Below are 14,898 nucleotides of genomic sequence, written 5' to 3'. Positions count from 1 at the left end.
ATAATCACAAAAATCATCTATGGGACATTGTGAAGGAGCATGACCAAAACCATCTAACAACCTAAGAGATTTAATCATAGGGACATGGGTAAGAAATAAAAAGAAGAGTAAAACAAGAAATAGGCTAGATACTTTTAGAAGAAACAAGAGATGGATAAAAAATTTCAAAGGAACCTAGCTGAAAAGGAATAAAGCCTACAATACAAAGAAAATAAATAGAAAATAAAGAATATAAATTTTCAAAAAGGATTAGGGTAATCAGCCGTTACTATGATCAGGAAAAGCCACTTTGATGGCTTTTGTCAGTAGTCATGTGCTCCTTTGCAAGTTTTTTCACGCATTACTCCAGATAATCACGGAGGGGGTTATATTATGAAGAAAAATATAATTTAAGGGGATTTTTGGAATACTGGTGTAACGACCTGGCCAATCGTTCTGAGAGTAATAATCTCGATCCCTTATTTACTGCTTTCCCCATATCTGTTTCTGCTTATATGACTTGCCGGGAGGTTTTGTTTTTGGTTTTGAAGAGTTTTGGGATACTTAGTCCCTAAAATGGAAGCTTAAGTCTTAGGATTTTGACTATAGTCGAAACTGTGTAAAGACGACTTCGAAATGGAGTTTTGTCGGTTCCGTTAGCTCCGTTGGGTGATTTTGGACTTAGGGGCATGTCCGGACTACGAATTTGAGGTCTGTAGTTGATTTAGGCTTGAAATGGCAAAACTCGAATTTTTGGAGACTTTGATCGGAAGTGGACTTTTTGATATCAGAGTCAGATTTTGATTTCGGAAGTGGGAGTAGGTCCGTAATATTGAATATGACTTGTGTGCAAAATTTGAGGTCAATCAGGCGTGGTTTGATAGGTTTCGGCATCGGGTGTAGAAATTTGAAGTTTCAAGTTCATTATGTTTGGATTGGGGGGTGATTCATGTTTTTGTTGTTGTTTGATCTGTTTCGAGGGCTCGACGAAGTTCGTATGGTGTTTGAGGACGGGAAGATATGTTTGGTTAAGGTCCGGGGAGCCTCGGGTGGGCTCTTGGTGGTTAACGGACTAGATTGGGACTTGTTGAAATTGCAGAAATTGCTAGAGTTCAGTTGCTGGTTTTCTCTTATGTGATCGCTGAGAGGAGATGCGATCGTGTAAGCTTATTTGGGGGCGGTGACATTTTAACCTATGCGTTCGCGAGAGAGGGTACGCGATCGCGTAAGTTGGTCAGGTTGTGCATCGTGAACGCTTGGGCTAGGCCGTATTCGTAAAGAGGAAGTGAAGCGGCAATAAAGTTCAAATTTTATTATTTGCGGTCGTGTGGGGATAAACGTGATCGCGTTGGTCTCAGCAGCCAGTGGTTTGCGGTCACGTGTGGGGTGACACATTTGCATAGCATGTTTTTAAACGGTTGGAATTTTTTTCTACGCGATCGCATGAGATGTTCCGCGATCGCGTAGTGTGAGCACCTGGGGAGATTATAAACTTTTCAAAAATGAGGGTTAGCCATTTTTATCAAAACTTGTGTTTGAGAGCTCGGATTTGGACGATATTTTGAGGGATTATCATATACATCGATTGGGTAAGGATTCTACACTTGATTTTGGTTGTATCCTACTAATCTATCATTAATTTCATCCCTTATTTGGGTTGAAAATTTGGGGAAAAATGGGAGAAGGTCTTCAACTAAGATTTGGGTTTTGATTGGGATTTTGACATCGTATTTGGATAATTTTTGTACGAGTGAACTCGTGAGTGAACGGGTGTTCATATTTTGTGACTTTTACCCGATTATGAGACGTGGGCCCGGGTCCACTTTTTGGGGCGTTTTTCTAATTTCCTATTAAAGTCTTGATTTCATTAATTAGATTAGTTTCTTATAGTAATATATATGGTATGTAATTGCTTTTGGCTAGATTTGGTCCAATCTGAGTCAGATATTCGTGGAAAAGGCATTGTTACTGATTGATCGAGCTTGGTTCGAGGTAAGTGGCGAACCTAACCTTGTGTGGGGGAACTCCCCTTAGGATTTGGTACTGTTGTGACATGTGAGCGCTGTGTACGTGAGGTGACGAGTGTGTACACGGGCTATTTGTGGTAAAATCCAATTTTTACTAAGTAGTAACCTATTCCTTCTTTTGAGTTGTACCAGCATATGTAGTTATCCTGTTTAGCCTAAAATAACATGTCTACGTGCCTTAAATGCTTATCTGAATTCTGTGCAGTATGCTTAGCTGATTTCCTGTTTTTCCTTGACTTGTACTTAGCAAACTGTAGGATTTCTTGTTGTAACTGTTACTTCCATTGTTCGAGCTGCGTATTTATTTTGGGACTACGGAACGGTATTCCGGAAGATCCCCCTGCATATTTACTTTGGGACTATGGGACCGTATCCCGGGAGATCTTCCTGCATATTTACTTTGGGACTACGGGACGGTATCCTGGGAGATCCCCCTGCACATTTACTTTTTGGACTACGAGACGGTATCTCGGGAGATCCCCTGTTGTTATTCCTGTGTATTGTATCGTTATTCTTTTGTGATTTTCCTTCTTGTTAAATTTTAGTCATTTATTATACTGCGATATTTCGTTCTGTCTTTTATATATATATATATATATATATATATATATATATATATATATATATATATATATATATATATATATATATATATATATATATACACACACACACACACACACACACACCAGTAGAGCCCTGACCTGACCTCGTCACTACTCAACTGAGGTTAGGCTTGGCACTTACTGGGTACCGTTATGGTGTACTTATGCTACTCTTCTGCACATGTTTTTCGTGTGCAGATCCAGGTACATCCTATCAGCCTCATTTTTAGTTGCATTGTTGCTGCTGGTGCTGCTCCGGAGACTTCAGGGTACATCTGCCAGCGTCCGCAGACCTCGGAGTCCCCCCTCTATCTCTTTTGTGTTGTTCTTAATTACTCCTTTAGATACTGATGTACAGAATAGTTAGACAAAAATCTTAGAAGATTGTGACCGATGGTGTTGCGGGTCTTGGGAGGATTTTGTGTATATCTGAGAGTTGATTACTGTATATGCCGAGCGACATCTCTATCGTTATTTAAAATTATCTGTTAATGTTAGTTGTTGTGGTTTTATTTCATTGTTGGTTATATCCGCAAATGTTAGGCTTACTTAGTCATAGAGACTAGGTGCCGTCACGATATCTTACGAAGGGAGATTAGTGTCATGACAAATTTGTATCAGAGCTCTAGGTTCATAGGTGTCATGAGTCACAATCAGGTTTAGTAGAGTCTCGTGGATCGGTGCGGAGACGTTCGTATTTATCTTCGGGAGGCTATGGAACTGTTAGAAAAAAAATCCCTTCTATTGATTCCTAGTCGTGCGAAATTGTTGACTTCGAAATTCTAAACTTCTGTCTTCTAATTCTCTCACAGATGGTGTGGACACGTACAGTCGGATCAGATGACCAGGCACTCGTGCCCCCTACTAGAGCCGCCAGAGGCCGGGGCTGGGGTAGACGTCGAGGACGTCCATGGGTACATCCAGAGCACCTGCACGAGCTGCCACTGAGGAACCACCAGTAGCACAGTTCATGAGCATGTTCAGTACTCTAGCTCAGGTAGGGTTGATTTCACCTTGCTCCTGCCACATCTCAGGCCGGTGGAGGAGCACAGACTCCCGCTGCCCGCACCCCAGAGCAGCGGGTCCACGTCGATCAGATTCCAGAGATTATACCGGTGCCACCTGTAGCCCCAGTTCCGCCCGAAGGTAGGGCAGCAGTTTCTCAGGAAGAGCAGCATAGGTCGTGTTGTTTGTTATTTAAGGGGATTCTTGGGATACCGGTGTAACGACCTGGCCGGTCAATTTGAGAGTAATAGCCCCGATCCCCTATTTACTTCTTCCCCCGTTTCTGTTTCTACTTATGTGACTTGCTGGGAGATTTTGTTTTTTGTTTCAGAGTATTTTGGGACACTTAGTCCCTAAAATGGAAGCTTAAGTCTTAGGAATTTGACCGTAGTCGGAACTGTGTGAAGACGACTCCAGAACTGAGTTCCGTCTGTTTGGTTAGCTCCGTTGGGTGATTTTTGACTTCGGAGCGTGTCCGCACTGCAAATTTGAGGTATGTAGCTGATTTAGGCTTGAATTGGCGAAAGTCAAATTTTTGGAGATTTTGACCGGAAGTGGACTTTTTGATATCGGGGTCGGATTTTGATTCCGGAAGTGGGAGTAGGTCTGTAATGTTGAATATGACTTGTGTTCAAAATTTGAGGTCATCGGGTGTGGTTTGATAGGTTTCGGCATCTGTTGTAGAAATTTGAAGTTTCAAGTTCATTAAGATTAAATTGGTGGGTGATTCGTGTTTTTGTTGTTGTTTGATGTGTTTTGAGGTCTCGACTAAGTTTGTATGGTGTTTTAGGACAAGTAGGTATGTTTGGTTAAGGTCCCGGGGGCAGCGGGTGGGTTCCCGGTGGTTAACGGACTAGGTTGGGACTTGTTGAAATTGCAAAGATTGCCGGTGTTCAGTTGCTGGTTTTCTCTTATGCGATCGCGTGAGAGGAGACGCGATCGTGTAAGCTTTTTTGGGGGAAGTGGCATTTTACCTTATGTGTTCGCGAGTTAAGGTACGCGATCGCGTAAGTTGTTAGGCTGCGCATCGCGAACGCTTGGTCTAGGCCGCGTTCGCAAAGAGGAAGTGAAGCGGCAGTGGAGTTCAAATTTTATTCTTTGCGATTGCGTGGGGATAAACGCGATCGCGTAGGTCTCGGCAGCCAGTGGTTCGCGGTCGTGTGTGAGGTGACGCATTCGCATAGCATGTTTTTAAACGGTTGGAATTTTGTTCTACGCAATCGCATGAGATGTTCCGCGATCGCGTAATGTGAGCACCTGGGCAGATTATAAACTTTTCAAAAACGAGGATTAGCCATTTATATCAAAACTTAAGTTTGAGAGCTCGGATTTGGACGAGATTTTGAGGGATTTTCAAAGACAACGATTGGGTAATGATTCTACACTTGATTTTGGTTATATCCCAATGATCTATCATTAATTTCATCCTTTAATTTTGGATTTGGGTTGAAAATTTGGGGAAAATGGGAGAAATTTTTCAACTAAGACTTTGGGTTTTTATTGGGATTTTGTCATCGGATTTGGATAATTTTGGTATGAGTGAACTCGTAAGTGAACGGGTGTTCATATATTACATTTACCAGATTTCGAGACAGGGCCCGGGTCGAGTTTTTGGGATGATTTTTTAATTTCTTGTTAAAGTCTTGATTTCATTAATTAGATTAGTTTCTTATAGTTATATTTATGGTATGTAATTGCTTTTAGCTAGATTTGGGCCATTCGGAGTCGGATATTCGTGGAAAAGGCATTATTACCGATTGATTGAGCTTGGTTCGAGGTAAGTGGCTTGCCTAACCTTTTGTGGGGGAACTCCCCTTAGGATTTGGTACTGTTGTGATATGTGAGCGCCGTGTACGTAAGGTGACGAGTGAGTACACGGGCTATTTGTTGTAAAATACAATTTTTACTGAGTAATAACCCGTTTCTTCTTTTGAGTTGTATCAGCATGTGTAGTTATCTTTTTTAGCCTAGAATAGCATGTCTACGTGCCTTAAATGCTTATCTAAATTTTGTGCAGCATGCTTAGTTGATCTCCTGCTTTTCCTTGACTTGTACTTAACCTAAACTAATGGATTTCTTGCTATAACTGTTACTTCCATTGTTCGAGCTGCGTATTTATTTTGGGACTACGGAACGATATTCTGGGAGATCTCCCTGCATATTTATTTTGGGACTACGGAACAGTATTCTGGGAGATCCCCCTGCATATTTACTTTTGGACTACGGGATAGTATCTCGAGAGATCCCCCTGCATATTTACTTTGGGACTACGGGACGGTATCCCGGGAGATCCACCTTCATACTTTGGGACTACGGGACGGTATCCCGGGAGATCCCCCTGCACATTTAATTTTGGGACTACGAGACGGTATCTCGGGAGATCCCCTGTTATTATTCTTGTGTATTGTATTGTTATTCTTCTGTGATTTTCCTTCTTGTTAAATTTTAGTCCTTTATTATACTGCGATATTCTGTTCTGTCTTATATATATATATATACACACCAGTAGGGCCCTGACCCGAACTCATCACTACTCGACCGAGGTTAGGCTTGGCACTTACTAGGGTACCGTTGTGGTGTACTTATGCTACTCTTCTGCACATGTTTTTCGTGTGCAGATCTAGGTACCTCCTACCAGCCTCACTTTTAGTTGTATTGTTTCTGTTGCTCCGGAGACTTCAAGGTACATCTGCCCGCGTCCGCGGACCTCGAAGTCCCCCTCTTTCTCTTTTGTGTTTTTGTTCATTACTTCTTTAGATACTGATGTACAGAATAGTTAGACAAAAATCTTAGAAGCATGTGACTTATGGTGTTCCGGGTCTTGGGAGGATTTTGTGATATCTGAGAGTTGATTATTGTATATGCTGAGCGGCATCTCTATCGTTATTTCAAATTATCTGTTGCTGTTACTCGTTGAGGTTTTATTTCATTGTTGGTTATTTCAGCAAATGTTAGGCTTACCTAATCGTAGAGACAAGGTGCCCTCACGACATCTTACGGAGGGAGATTTGGGTCGTGACAACCGGTTAGTTAAAGAAGGAAAATGATAAAAGCAATATAGTCTAAGGGAGTTTTAAAATATTAACCCTACTAACAAAGATGGTCGGGGAGTCTTGGTTCCATTATCATTGATATTAGTTTCTTAGATCGTATAGTCAATCCTTAGATTTCCTCCATGCTTATATCTTCAGGCTTCATGCCTGCAGCTAATTTCCAGTTGAATCCATGTAACAAGTTAGCCAGCGTTGTTCGAACAATCTTAATCCTGAGGTTATAACCTAGACACATTCTTTTTCCAGAACCAAATGGCAACAGTTCAAAGTTTCGTCCCTTTATGTTAATGTCATTTTCTAAGAACCTTTTCGGAATGAATTCTTCTGGATTATCCCAATACATAGGATTTCTACCTAAAGACCATGTATTTAAAAAATCCATTGTCCCTTTTGGTATGTCATAACCAGCAACATTGCAGTCCTTCATAGATCGATTGAGTAATACGGAGGAAGTAATGTAGTTAAGGGATGCAGTCTAAATGTCTCCTTTATTATCGCATCTATATAAGGTAGTTGAGAAAAGTATTCTTCTTCTACCCATCTTTCTTTTCCTATAGTTCTGTTAAGCTCTTGGCTTGCCTTCTCTATGATCTGTGGTTTCCTCATTAGTTCATGAAATGCCCATTCTGCTGTTGTTGCTGTAGTATCCGTTTCATCGGCCAGCAAATCCTGGGATTTATACCAAAAATAACATGCAAGTGCTAAAACAAACTGATTGAAGGTTTTGTAAGCTATAACTGAAAGTTTTAGATGTTAAATTGAGAAAATAAAACTGGAATTGTCCCTATATCAAATATGCACGGCTTAAGTGACAGGGGGAGTTACCTTTGCATTAATACAAGTTTAAGGAAAGAGAAGCACTTACTAAATTACTCTGAATACTCCTATATGTAGTTGTGGGTACAAGCCTTAAAAAGATGGTCAATCATTGTGGGCTCTAGTTGTCGCACCATACTAATAAGAGTGGCCATTTTGAAGAGTTATTGGGTGTAATTTTCTGTACTGGGTGATTTACAGAAATAGGACATTTCTGGTGCCACTATTGGTTTTTTGACCCTGCTTCTACACTTCAAATCTAACAAATTTTATCCCTCGCTTGCCCATGGGCAATACTTTTGACTTTTGACCTTACAAGTTTGTCAATAGGCAAGCGAGAGTCAAAAAGTCAAGAATGGTCATTTTGTTGTACTGACAATTAGTCTAAAAGAAAATAAGATAAAAGGAGAAAACTTACATGGATTAAACCCATTAAGTTATCAGTGGTGAGCTTAACTTCAAGATTAGTGTCATCAGCTAGTTGTAACAAGACATCAACCATGTCCTCGAACAAAATTCTCCTTTCCTAATTTAGTCTTGTAATCTTCTAGCACATATTCGTAAAATTTTACCATGTTCTTTTCTGTAACGATCCGGCCGGTTGTTTCGAGAGTTATAGCCTCGTTTCCCCATTTCTGTTTCTTTTGTGTTCTTCAGCTATATTATGATATGTTGGGTCAGTTGGTTCAGGTCCGGAGTGGTTTCGGAGAGGATTTGAGACACTTAGTCTCTATTATGAAGGCTTAAGTTAGGAAAATTGACCGGATTTGACTTATGTGTAAACGATCTCGGATGTGAATTCTGATGGTTCTGTTAGCCCGGTTAGGTGTTTGGAATTAGGAGTGCATCCGAAATGGGATTTGGAGGCCCGTGGTAGAATTAGGCATGAATTGGCGAAAGTTGGAATTTTGGCGATTTTGGTCGGCAGTGGAAATTTTGATATCAGGGTCATAACGGAATTCCGGAAGTTGGAGTAGGTTCGTCGTGTCATTTCGAACTTGTGTGCAAAATTTGGGGTCATTCGGACGTGATTGATAGGTTTTGACGTCATTTATAAAATTTGGAAGTTTAGGAGTTCTTAGGCTTGAATCCGAGGGTAATTCGATGTTGTTTTGGGTGTTACGAAGGTTCAAACAAGTTTATATATTGATATATGACTTGTTGGTATGTTTGGTAGAGGTCTCAAGGGCCTCGGGTTGATTTCGGGTGATTAACGGAAAGAGTTTGGAAATTGGAGGAATGCTGAAATTGAACTCAGCTGTTATAACCTCACCTACGGAGTGGGAACCGCAGGTACGAGCCCGCAGAAGCAGAGAAGGAGACGCAGATGCGGCCAAGGCTGAGGTAGGCAGGAGCCGTAGGTGCGATGGACGGGTCGCATCTGCGAGCCTGCAAGTGCGAGACCTGGGGCGCAGATGCGGAAGAGGAGAATATGGCCAGTACCGCAGAAGCGGGAAAGGCCCGCAGGTGCGATATTTTGACCGGATTCTGAGGGAATAAGTGGGAACTGCACCTGTGATGGATTTTCCGTAGGTGCGGCATCGCAGAAGCGACATTTTGACCGAAGATGCAGTATCTCTGGCCAGAAAGTATAAATTGTGGACTTCGCGAATTTTGGTCTATTCTTCACCATATTCAGTCGGTTTTGAAGCTTTTGGGGGAGATTTTGAGGAGGGAATCAAGGGATTATCACTTAGGTAAGTTGCTTGATCCCTAATACTCGTGTATGTGGTGATTTCCCGTTGTTTAATTATGTAATCAGTGAAGATTAGGGGTGAAAATGAGGGGTTAGGGCTTAGGATTTTGGAGAGTTTGACTTGAGGATTTGAGGGACCAAACGCAGTCGGATTTCGATGAATTTGGTATGGGTAGACTCGTGAGTGAATGGGCTTTCTAGTTTTATGACTTTTGTCGGATTTCGAGACGTGGGCCCGAGGGCCGAGTTTGAGTGGATTTCGGGATTTGTGTCCAAATAAGTAATTTTTCTTGTGGAATTGGTTCCTTGGCCTATATTGATTGCATTGTATTGCCTTTGACTAGATTCGGGACATTTGGAGGCCGATTCGAGAGGCAAGGGCATCGCGGAGTAGGATTTTGGCTTGATTGAGGTAAGTAACGTTTCCAAACTTGGTTTTCTAAGGGTTCAAAACCCCAAACTATGTGTTATGTGTTTAGTATTGCGGTGATGCACATGCCAAGTGACGGGCGTGCGGGCGTGCACCGTGAGAATTGGGACCTGGTTCATTCCATGGCACCGTTTAGTGACTCTTTCTTGCCGATATCCGTGTTTCTATCATATGATTAAGTAAATGAGCTGTAAATCATGTGTGATATTATGTTAGGGCTTTACGCCAAAACTGTTGGGACCTGAGTGGTCGTTTCTTGCTGTCATCTCGCTAGTTTCATCAATATTCTGTACTCAGTCTTATTCATGCATTTCATATCATGTCTCAATCTCAGTTGTTAGTTATTGGCACATCAAATGAGCCCGTGTGTGATACTGGAGAGTGATGACTGAGTGAGGCTGAGAGCCTGATTATGAGTGACAGTTATGGGATCAGGCTGCACGCCGCAGCGGTTATGTTGATGATTATGATAGCACTTGGGCTGTAGGAGCCCCTCCGGAGTCTGTAACACATCCCCAGTGAGCGATTTATATTATTGAGGGATGGGTCTTCCCTGGACATGGATCTTGTCCGAAGCATTTATACCTGGAGATGGATCTTCTCCACGAGGCTGATATAGCCTTCCTCGGTACGAGTGACTGTTGATAGAGATGTGTATATATTCCGGGATGGATTTTTCCAGGGCCGGATGACCATATACAGTACCGAGTGGTTGAGCACTTGAGGGTGGAGGTACATGGTACATTTTCATACATTCTGTGCATTGGCACGTAGAGATTAGCTGAGCTTTACAGTTCACATTGTCCAGATCTGTATTTACTTTACCGTTTGAGTTGAATACTTGAATTGAAAGCATACCTACTTTTCTGCACAGTTTAATTCTATTTACCTGTTGAGGATTAGTTCGTCACTACCTATCAGTCCGTAGTTTGGACTTGTTACTTACTGAGTTGGTATACTAACATTACCCCCTGCACCTTGTGTGCAGATCCAGGTATCTCTGGCCACGGTAGCGGCTGTTGACTATTCCAGTTGCAAACTTTCATCGGAGATAGCGAGGTAGCTGCCTAGCTATCGCAGTTGTGCTTTTCTCCTTCTTTATCTTCCCTTTAGTGTTTATTTTTGACATTCTCAGACTATGTTAGTCTTGCTATATTTCAGAACAGTTGTACTAGTTGCTCATGACTTAGTGATACCCCGATGTTGGGCTATTTATTTCCGTATTTTGTTTTGAACTCTTTAATGAAATTTTAGTATAAAAAAGGCTTTTACTTATCTTTTATTGAAATATCAAATTATTTTGGGAGTGTGTCGGCTTACCTAGTTCCATGATAGGAGCCATCACGATCGGGCTTAGTTTTGGATCGTGACATTTTTCAAAGCCTTCATTTGCTTTACATATCCTTGCAAGTCAAGCCAATTAAGCCAAGGTATCCAATCCCCAATATTAACCACCCCACCAAGGATAAACCATTCATCTAGCATCCATTTCAATCTTTCAAGTGTCACTATTAAATCATTCGATTTTGACTCATTAATGTAGTGCTTGCTGCTCAAATCCATCCTACTTACAGTGCAAAGTGTAAATTTATCACGACCCAAAATTTAACTAGTCGTGATAGAGCCTAACGCAGCTCACTAGGTAAGCCAATTAACACTGTCCAATTTAATGAGATTTGTTGAGACAAGTGAATGATAAAATAACTGAACCTTTATACATTTTCCAATGACTGGTAGTACAAATCATGAGCTTCTAAGATTTAGAATTTACAAAGCTAGTATGAAATAAATACATCATCTGCCCGAAATGTACAAAAACAGATTTTTCATAAGTCTAAAGCTACCATGAACAAGAGGCAGCTATAACCGGAATGCAGGTGCGTCTTCAATGCTAGCTCCCGTCGTACACAACAACATTAGCATCCAAAATCTGCACGCAAGGTGTAGAAGCGTAGTATGAGTACAAGCGACTCCATGTACTCAATAAGTAACAAACCTAACCTTAGGTTGAAAGTAGTGACGAGCTGAGACAAAGGTCAAAGTCCAATTCCAATAACCAACAACAGTTCATAACAATATAATAAAATGGTACTAAAAATAACTCAGAGATATGATGCTCAACACGTTAACAGTGACGGGAAAATAGGCACGCTTTTCACGTATAACAGTAAATCCCAAATCTTTCACCAAAAACACCCAAAGTATGAGTAAGTTTGAAAACTGTGATTTTTCCCAAAAACTTCCAACAACAGGTAAGATGTTTCATTATCAAATGACATGAGTAAAGTACATCTCTATGCCTACACGCCAATGTGTATGAGATGTCATGAATGACGTGATACCGTACAACATGAGGAAATTGCATCTCTGTGCCTGTATGTCAAGTGTGCATATCGAATGTGATGCAACTCAATGATAAAACAATATGCATACTCTTAGGGTATCAATTCACTTAGTCCTCCCAGTCACTCAGTCCTCACAGTCACTCAGTCCTCACAATAACTCTGTCCTCACAGTCGCTCAGTCCACACAGTCACTCGGCACTCGCTCTCAGCACTCGCACTCGCACTCAGTAGGTAGATGCGCTCACTGTGGGTGTGCAGACTCCGGAGGGGCTCCCTCATCCCAAGCGCTATAATAACCCAATTACGGTGTAAATCAATATCATCTGCTTTGGCGTGTAGCCTGCTCCCATCATAAATTAATAATAATTGCTGCGGCATTCAGCCCGATCCCATCAATATCCTCACAATCTGGCCCTCCGCCTCGCTCAGTCATCAATCTCTCCAGTCTCTCGGGCTCGCAATGTCATGAAAACTCAGCCCAAAAATAATGATGTCATATATCAATAAATGGTAACAGAGACTGAGATATGATATGCATATGAATAGGTACGACTGATTTTGTAATTGTAATATAAGCAAATAACTCAACAGCTAAAATAACCTCAATAGGTCCCAACAGAATAAACATGTAGCCAATATGTGGTCTCTAACATGGATCACAACTCAATAGCTCTAGCACGTAGAGATTTCATGGTTACAGATACAATTAGATAACTACACAGTACCACAGAATCAACCAAAATTAAAACCCGGGCCCGCACCTCGGAAGCTAACAAAACTCACAAAATCTGACAAACCATTCAATTACGAGTCCAACCATACTACTTTCACTCAAATCTGATTCCGAATGGATGTTCAAAACTCGAAAATTCGCTCTATGAAGTTTTAGACAAAAACCCCCAATTTCTCTCTTGAAACCCTCGGTCAAATGCCAAAAACGAAGATAGATTCATGATATAAAATCAAAAATAAGGAGAGAACACTTACCCCAATCCACATGGTTAAAATTACTTCAAGAATCGCCTCAATCCGTGCTCCATAGCTCCAAATATGTAAAAATGGCCAAAACCCCAGAAATAGAGTACTTTATAATCACTGGACGAATTAATGAATCGTGGTCGCGATAGAAGAAAAATCACTACCTCAGAAATACCATATGCGAGCGCGGACAACGCTAGGCAATCGCGAAGAACATGTAACATTGCCTCCAACAAAAGCACTACGCGGTCGCGTTATAACTCATGCGAACGCGAACAACACTGTCTCACACCTTTGCGAACACGTCCATTATTACGCGAACGCATTGAAGAAATTCTCTAGCCCCAGCTTCTCAACTCATAACTACGTGAACGCGATCTGACTCATGCGAATGCGATGTCCAATCTCCAGAAAGCTTCGCGATCAAAGGATACTTGCGAACGCAAGGAAGGAACTATTCAACTCCAGATCTTTACCTACGCGATCGCGTCTCTAGCTTCGCCATCGCGAAGAAGACTTGGTGCTCAGACACCAGCAGGAACCAGCAAGGCCAAAATGAAGGAAAATGATCTGAAACACGTCCGCAACTCATCCGAGCCCCTCGGGACCCCGTCCGAACATACTAACAAGTCTCATAACCTAACACGGACCTACTCGAGACCTCAATTCACGCATAACAACATCAAAACGATGAATCGCACCTCAAATCAAACCTAACGGAATTTGAATTTTCAACTTTCAAAACCCGCGCCGAATCACATCAAATCAACCCAGAATGAACTCAAATTTTGCACACAAGTCCAAAATGACATAACGAAGCTATTAAAATTCCTAGAACCACAATCTGAACCCGATATTATCAAATTCAACTCTCGGTCAAACTTATGAACATTCCAAACCTTCAAATTTCCAACTTTTGCCAATTAGTGCCGAATCCTTCTAGGAATATCCAAATGCAAATCCGAGCATATGCCTGAGTCCAAAATCGCTATCCGGACCTAACAGAACCATCAAAACTCTGTTCCGAGGTCAAATTCACAAAAGTCAGACTTGGTCAACTCTTCTAACTTTAAGCTTCAACAATGAAATTCATTCTTTCAAATCCATTCTGAATAACCTGAAAACGAAACCGACAATTCACATAAGTCATAATACATCATACGGAACTACTCATGATCTCAAACTACCAAGTGCAGTACAAATGTACAAAACGACTGGTCGGGTCGTTACAAAATTGAGGTAAATGTTCGTTGAGAAAAATTGGCTTTCCTGATAGAGCAAAAAGACGTCAAATTTTGCCTTTCCTCAACACGAATGTACTCGAAAGAATCAAGGCTTCTGTGATTAAATATCTCGGTTAGGTAGATTTTTCGAGCTTGGTGCTAGTGTACACCATAAGGTGGCCATGAGATGTCTGAGCAGTTAAAGCTAGTGTACTTACCGGCAGCCAATATAGGGCGAAAATCAAAGATGGTATCATGTGTTTTCGAGAACTCTTTCGTCATTTCCGGGATGGGGTATCAGAACAGGCTTGGAACCGAACTTCAGGAGCATTAAATCTCCATACTTTTGTTAAAAATGGTGCAAAGACTCATGTGGGAGTGAACCAATGAGGTTTAAATTGCCCAAAACTGGCGATGGCCTTGGACCTGGTGGTAGTTTCCTTTTGGGATGGTTGATAAAATTTGACAGAAAAGCTAATGCTAGTAGCAATGCCAAGGCTATGAAAGCCCAAGATATCTCCATTATTGATAATCGATGATTGTAGTTAAATAGGAAATAATTCAAGAAAGCTTGAGAATTTATAGGCAACAATGCCAATGGCAGAATATAGTTTAAATTGTTTGGACTCATTCTACTCAATTTTGAAAAGTTGTCATACTTTGGAAAAACAATAAAACAAATTGAGTTTAACTTTTATGCATTGACAATGCAAAATCAAACTTTTTTATAACAACAATGTT

General features: G+C 41.2%; 1 pseudogene; it reads right to left on the bottom strand.

Moving 5' to 3' along the window:
• On the bottom strand, nucleotides 6,707–14,680 carry LOC109232490 (annotated as a pseudogene).

Source organism: Nicotiana attenuata, chromosome 9 (assembly GCF_001879085.1).
Source record: "Nicotiana attenuata strain UT chromosome 9, NIATTr2, whole genome shotgun sequence".
In the NCBI taxonomy this organism is placed as follows: Eukaryota; Viridiplantae; Streptophyta; class Magnoliopsida; order Solanales; family Solanaceae; genus Nicotiana; species Nicotiana attenuata.
Note: the sequence above shows the minus strand (reverse complement) of the source record. Positions and strands in the feature narration are given on the sequence as shown.